Raw genomic sequence first — 6,877 nt, 5'->3', positions numbered from 1 at the left:
ATTTAAGCCATATGATACGCGAGGGATGGTCCAGCCTGAGGCAGTCAAGGATGATCTCCTGGGTAAATAAAGTTTCAGTCTTGGCCCAGATCGAACGCCATAACATCAGAGGGCGTAAGGCTGCTAAGTCCGATATGAGTTCGATACCAACTTCTTTGTGGATCAGTTCTGCTGATGCTGAGGGTGGGACACATAGCAGTTTTCTAATGAACTTGTTTTCGTCTCTTTGCACAGATGGGCCAACACAGTGACCCCACACCCCCGCACCATACAGCGCTGAGGTCACACATTTTACATTGTAAATATTCAACATATCTCTAATACTTCTCACCCCTAGCTTGGATGAGAATCTGAAGATACTGTTGGTGCACCTCGTCATTTATTTTAAGACTGATATTATCAAACTCAGATTGCCATGTACCATTGTTTGCATAAGTAATTCCTAAATAGCAAAAGGATTTAACCTGTGACACTTTAACCTTTTCCATAAAGAAACAAGGATTTACTTTCTTGGTTTTCATCCCATAGGACATAACAAAGGTTTTGGTTTTATTTACAAGTAGTTTCCTGCTTTGGATGAACAACATAAATCTATCAATAAGGCGCTGCAGACCAATCTGTGTGCGGGATAGTAACACCGCGTCGTCCGCATACAATAATATAGGGACCGACTTCCCTCCTACCAATGGTGCATCTGCAGGGGTCTGGCAGAAAATAGAGTCAATTCGGTTGATAAAAAGGGAAAATAAAAGGGGAGCCAGTACACATCCCTGGCGGATGCCTCTTGAAACTTTAAAAGGGGGGGTACATTCGCCTAAGGGACCGTAGCGTACCTTGCATGATAGTCTTTCGTATACTCTGGCCAGGAAGTGAACAATCTCCTTGGGTGCTCCTGACTCTATCAGAACCTGCCATAATATGGAGTGGTCCACCAAATCGAACGCACTACTCAGGTCCGCAAAACAAAGAAATAGGCTACCTTTTTTGACTACCATGTATTTGTTTATTAGGAGGTCTAAATTGACACACTGTTCTAATGTCCCCATGCCTTTCCTAAAACCGTATTGTACTTTGGTTAAAATATCATTATCATTTGCCCAGGTTTCCAATCTTTCCAGCATAATGCGACTCATTACCTTGACTGAAGCATCCAGTAATGAGATGGGGCGATAATTACGCGCCTCAGATTTACTGCCTTTCTTAAATAAGGGTATAATAATCGACTGACCCCAAGAGGGTGGAAAACACCCCTCTGCTGCTGCATTGAAAGCCCTCGTTAGAATGGGTGCCCACAAATTCATTTCGAATCTAAGTAGATCTACAGGTACTCCATCGGGGCCCGGGGCCTTTCCTCCTTTACTATGTAACAGGCCTTCATAAACCTCGTCCAGGCTTATTCCCAGTGATAGTGGCTGCCAGACGGAGACTTCGTGGGTCGAAGCTTCTAAAGGCTTCTGTTCAGGATTGAAGATGTTTGTATAGTGTTCTACCCACGCGTTACAAGTAACGTAAGATGTTAATTCTGGGATGCCCTCTGTATTCAGAAAGGGACTCTTGATAGTCTCCCAGTAAAGTTTACTATTTTGTGTTTCTGCCGCTAGGTTTAGATTATGCCATGCTTCTTCTTGTAGAGCCTTTTTCCTGTTGGAAAGGGTCACCTTGTAATTAACACGCAGTGTTTTGATGTTAGTTTTATTGCGTGGTTTATTACTTAGTGCCTTTTTGAGTGCGTGGAGGGACTGCGTGCAGTTGTTATCAAACCAGCCCAACCTGATAGTTCTGGTCTTGGGTTGTTTCTTAGTGAATATTCCTTCTATGATAGTATTTATCTTGATAAAACTTGAGAGCAGAGTTGCATGATTCGGGGCTTCCCCAAGACAGGAGGTGATCTCGTTTCTACATAGCTATACTACCTCCTTATGTTTTTTAGCTGGGTCGATTCCGGCCCATTTAATCCTTGGGCCGTTCGGTCTCGTAGAGGCTATGTCCATGGAACAAAAATCCTTGGTGGGTGTCTTTACTCCCCAACCCAGCAGGGTCAACGTGATGCTATTATGATCGCTAAGGACCCCTTCCCTGACCCACAGGTTGGTATATTCACTAAAATTGGACAACAGAATATGGTCGATATTGGTGTTGGCATTCCCACCTGTGAAAGTAGGACAAGTACGGTTGAACTTGTTTTTATTGCAGCTAAGCAAATCTAAGTCAAATTTAGCTAACAGGCTGTTTACAACGCAAGTCATTACTACGACTTGCGCTGGATGGTGCTCTTGCTTAAGGAATAGTTTGATTTTCTATTCTAACACCTTCCCTACTGTTACGTAGGCTGGAGTTGGAATAGAAAATTAAATTAATCCTCAATCCAGCGCCCTCCAATGCAAGTCGTTGTAACGACTTGCGTTGTGAAAACCGTGTTGTAAAGTACAGCGATCAAAATGATCGCGTTGTACTGACGTACATCCGTGGATTGTGCAATTCTCAAGAGGTAAGCTTGCAGAGCCCCCCAAATGTTCTTAGGTCTAGAGGTCGTAGGTGATGTGGAGTAGTAGATATTGCTGTTAGTATTACAAAAAATTAAACTACATATCCATGCTTTTTCGGTGGGAACTCTCCTACTACCCCCAGACCACAGCTATTTCCCTTTTCGCCAGTAATAACGGAATAGAAGTGTATCCACACAACTTTTTAGGGATGTTCCGAACATAACCCAACAAAGCCATTTGTGGCATGGGTGTCAGATCTAAGTCATCTTACACAGTACCTCATACACCTTCCTCCAATATGCAGCAACTTTTATACAATTCCAGGTCATGTGTGCGAAGTCAGCATGGGAATCCCCACACTTGGGGCATGTGTGTGGCCTGAACTGATCAATGGAGTGGAGTTTCGCCGGAGACATGTAGGCTCTCCACAGAAACTTTAAATGCAACAACATAAGCTTGCTGTTTAATGATACTTCCTTAATTTGCTAGCAACAGAAAGCCCATTGGTCATCGTCAATCAGGGTTTAGAGGAACGTTCAGCGACATTGGAGAGAGCACCGAGGATGGCCTTGCTGCTCCCCCTGCAAAGCCAAGAGAGCCACTCACGGCCTGCAGCCACCAGAGGCATGAGAGACACCCGAGCACGGAATGCTCCTTAGGACTCCAGTAGAGCAACCCCATCAGGCGCGGGTAAGACAAATCGCAGGGTCAAAAGGCCCAGGGGAACATGATATGCCTCGTATCGCAGGATGATATGTCCAATAGCGATGGATTGTGACGCCTAAGACTCTGATTTCAAGTGGGGCCTAAACTGAATGTTGCCTGTTAAGAATGGGGAGTAACCACTACAATAAGAGAGGGAAGTGAAACTCGGCAACCAGTGTATATGACCCCAGAGTACTGACCTCGGGAGGACGGAATGTTATTTGTCTATGTCGTATTTTACTTTGTGTCCATATATAAATAGTCCTTTTTCAATAAAGCAGGTATTTGACTGGTCAATCATTTATTGCTGCTACTGAATGCATTTTGACTGCTCGGCCCCTGCATTACCTCCCCCTGAGATGCTTTTGACTGCTTGACCCATGCAAATACTAGGAGCCAGGTGCTGAAGGGGTTTTTGGCCCTGTTGCTCAGAAACCATAGTAGGTTGGGCCCCGGGACATTGGTAGTATAAAGCCTCAACCCTCATGGTTGGGCCCAGTAGGTCCTACTTGCTCCTGGCCCTCTGAAAGGGGTTCCAATATCTTCCTTGGGTGTGAATTTAACATTTCTCATGCTCAGAGCTTTCCCGTTAAAAGTACCTGGCTTCATTTGGACCTCCTCTGACCATCTGGCTTTGTGGTGCCTTTCTTGGCCACAGCCTACTGCCTTGCCCCGCTGAGGATTATGACTTAAATTTCAGAGCCTAAGTCAACAGATAAAACTTCTGACTGCATCGAACCTGGTTTCAATAGCTGACTCATCGCAGTTGGCCTTAAATCCCACCTAGGTCCCTCTAAAGCAGAACGAGAAGACTGCGGTTGCCACCTAACACTTTTTGGCACCATTTTAATTTAAAAGTTTAGAAATTCACATTGTAGTTCCCCTTATTGGATTTCAGCACTTTGGCATAATTTTATTAATTAAATTATTCTCTATCTTTATAAATTGAACTGGGATTTTTATTGCGTTATGTTTTTGACCTTTTAACTGGTTTGGTACTTTTAAATGCTATCAAGGATTGAGCTCAGGTTTAAAGTAGTCCTTTACTGAACCTAACAAGAACAGAGATAATATTACTTTTGGTGGACTTCCATTCACAAGTAATAAACCACGATCTTACACTTTCTTTACATGTGGGGAAAGGGGTAGCCTTACAAGAAAGAAGGAAAGAGAAAAATATGCTTGTGTAGTGAGTGCAGGACAAGAAATGGTGATGAGGGTGTGATATGTGACAAGCACGTCACACCTTCTCAATTCACTTTAGAATCTTTTCTCTGTAATAAAGTTGGGGGAGTTCAATTATCAGTTTGTCCAACATGCTGCTTGAATCTGTATGTGTGCCAGAATATGCTTGTAAATAAACTCATTTTAACATTCATTGGCTCACAAGATTTTTTTATCTGAAGTCAGAAGTGGGGGAAACTGTATTTACAAATATTTGTACATCTACTTCATAACACTGCTTAACTTTATTGACGCACAACCACCAACACAGAAAGGCACTCGTTATTAGTGTCTCAAGGAAAAACAGACACTGCAACAAAGGCACGCTATTTTTATTTGGTATCACATCTATCTTGCACTTTTTGAGCAATGTAGACGTCTACCCATTAATCGTCTGAAATGCAGCATCTCATCAGATTATTCAAGAATGAAGAAAGGCAGGATCGGCGTCACTGGCTTGAAATTCAAACAGTAAACTGTAAACGTAGAAAAAATCATAGGACCATATCTACCAAGCAAATCAAATTATTACACAATAGGGCAATCCTAAAGCCTTTCATTCGGTTGAACTTCTACGTAAATCGTTGTCGTTACAAAATGTGTGCTGTGATATCGTCAGTCCAATGTACTTAATTGACAAGCATATCTACAATCCTCCCACGCAGTACAAACACGAATTGTGTCCGACAATGGCACGGTGCCTTTGTGCAGAGCATTTTCCTGCAGCTTCCGAGAGGCCGAGAATACATCTGCAAGCTGCACCCAATATAGAAGGCGTGTGCTGTGTACAGTAGGGACACTGTACTTATAAATAAACAAGCTCTTGCTGGCAGAGGCGTAGTCAGAATGAAACACACTTCGCCGCATGAATATTTGGTGAGGACCCAATTAAATACAGTGTTTCAATTTGCCGGAGCAGTGGGAAACGCCGTCCCATCTCCATTTACCATGAAGTCAGATGTATTTGCAAAACATTTCAAATGTATACGGTGTAGACGGGCGAAACCAAAGAGACCTGAGAATAAGCGGCGGGAGGTAAAAAAATGTGCGCTGGTCAAGTGGTCATCCATCCCCAACAGCATGCGCAGGGCACACGAAGTCTAGAGGTGATCAGCATGGCATCCTCCCCCTGTCACACCACAAAATGCCAGCCAAGCAGTGAGGTCTAGAGGTCCCCTTCAGAAACTGCTGCATCGTCGCCCTGCCCTGGGACGGCTGTTGCACAGCACGTGTCCCTTCCTCACCGGGGCACGCCAGGTAACACTCCCCTCCTCCTCCAGACAGGCTCGTCGGGGAAAAGGGGCAGAAAAAAAAAAGAAAAAAACCAGCAGCAGCAGCCAGCCGCGGGTGACGTCACGCCGTGTCCTTATCCGCCCCCTTCACTTCCCACAGTACGTGCCTGCTGTGCGGCTCGTCTGTGCGCGAGCTTCCGACATTGGCGCGTGAGGAGGAGGGGAGCCAGAAAAAGAGGTCGGGCTGAAGAGCGGGCGCGCGCCTGGGAACTGCGCGAGCGCGCACCAGCGGAACTGGCAGACTAAGCAAGGACATAGGTAGAAGCGCGTGCCCAGGAAAGCCAGCCCCGATCGTCCGCGCTCCCGCTTACCCAGCCGCCCGTCACTCAGAGCGGCATCAGCCACGCCTTCTCCTCCTCCCGCACAGACAGCGCCAGAGTCTGTGACAGCCGCGCAGACAGTTCAGCAACAGAAGCACCTCGCGCAGCACCATCGCCCCCGCCTCCTTCCACTCACCCCCTCTGGCTGTCAGCGCCCCTCCCCCTGTCACCCTGCTGAGCGGGCACCTGGCAGCGCCAGAGCAGCCCGTCGGCCACAGGAGGTGGCATATCAGACACACCCACGTCGGACAGGGGGCGCTTGGAAAGTTTGCACCCTGTCCTGGCAGAAGTGCCTCACCTGCTGCTGAGATCTGCGTCAAGAGGTGGTGGGGGCGCCACGGGAACCTGGACAACCACCCGTCAGCCTGCATACACTTATTATGATCAGCTGCTGTTTCCTTTCTGGTGTCTTTGGGATTTGCTCCTGATATACTTTGAATTTTCCAACCTCTCTCGGATTACTCTGTGCTGGGGAGGGAAGTCACCCTAAACCCTCCCGCAGACATGGCATAGATTGCAGCTGCCAGGTGAGTGAAAGGGCATCTCCTGTTTTTAACCTGGGCGTGGGTCTGTTGAGAGTTACAGGTCACCAGGACTTTACATTCTAGACAGTAGTCTGCCTAGACAACAAATTCAGCGGGGGTTGGAATAATGGTATGGGCATGGTATAAATAAAGAATAGGTACATATACATGAAAAGGTCACAGATGTCAACAGAAAACTTGGCAGTCTGACAGTGAACACTCCTGTCTGGGCCAGTGCGCAGCCAGACTCCCCTCCCTCACCTGAGTAGGAGGGGCTGTCTGCGCCTCCCTCGTCCGCTTATTTCCTGCTACCGTCTGCCCCTGTG

The 6,877-nt window shown here is 46.4% G+C and overlaps 1 protein-coding gene across 2 annotated transcripts in view; it reads left to right on the top strand.

The window, feature by feature from the left end:
• Nucleotides 1-6,065: 6,065 nt before the first annotated feature.
• NR3C2 (nuclear receptor subfamily 3 group C member 2) overlaps nucleotides 6,066-6,877 on the top strand; it is an 818,592-nt gene continuing 817,780 nt past the window's right edge. For both annotated transcript variants that reach the window (XM_078676907.1, XM_078676904.1), the window contains exon 1: nucleotides 6,066-6,554. The gene's annotated coding sequence lies outside the window, so the exon portion shown is untranslated. The remainder of the gene's footprint in view (nucleotides 6,555-6,877) is intronic.

The sequence above is a fragment of the Lissotriton helveticus genome, chromosome 2_1, assembly GCF_964261635.1.
Source record: "Lissotriton helveticus chromosome 2_1, aLisHel1.1, whole genome shotgun sequence".
In the NCBI taxonomy this organism is placed as follows: domain Eukaryota; kingdom Metazoa; phylum Chordata; class Amphibia; order Caudata; family Salamandridae; genus Lissotriton; species Lissotriton helveticus.
This window is presented reverse-complemented; position numbering and strand designations above follow the sequence as displayed.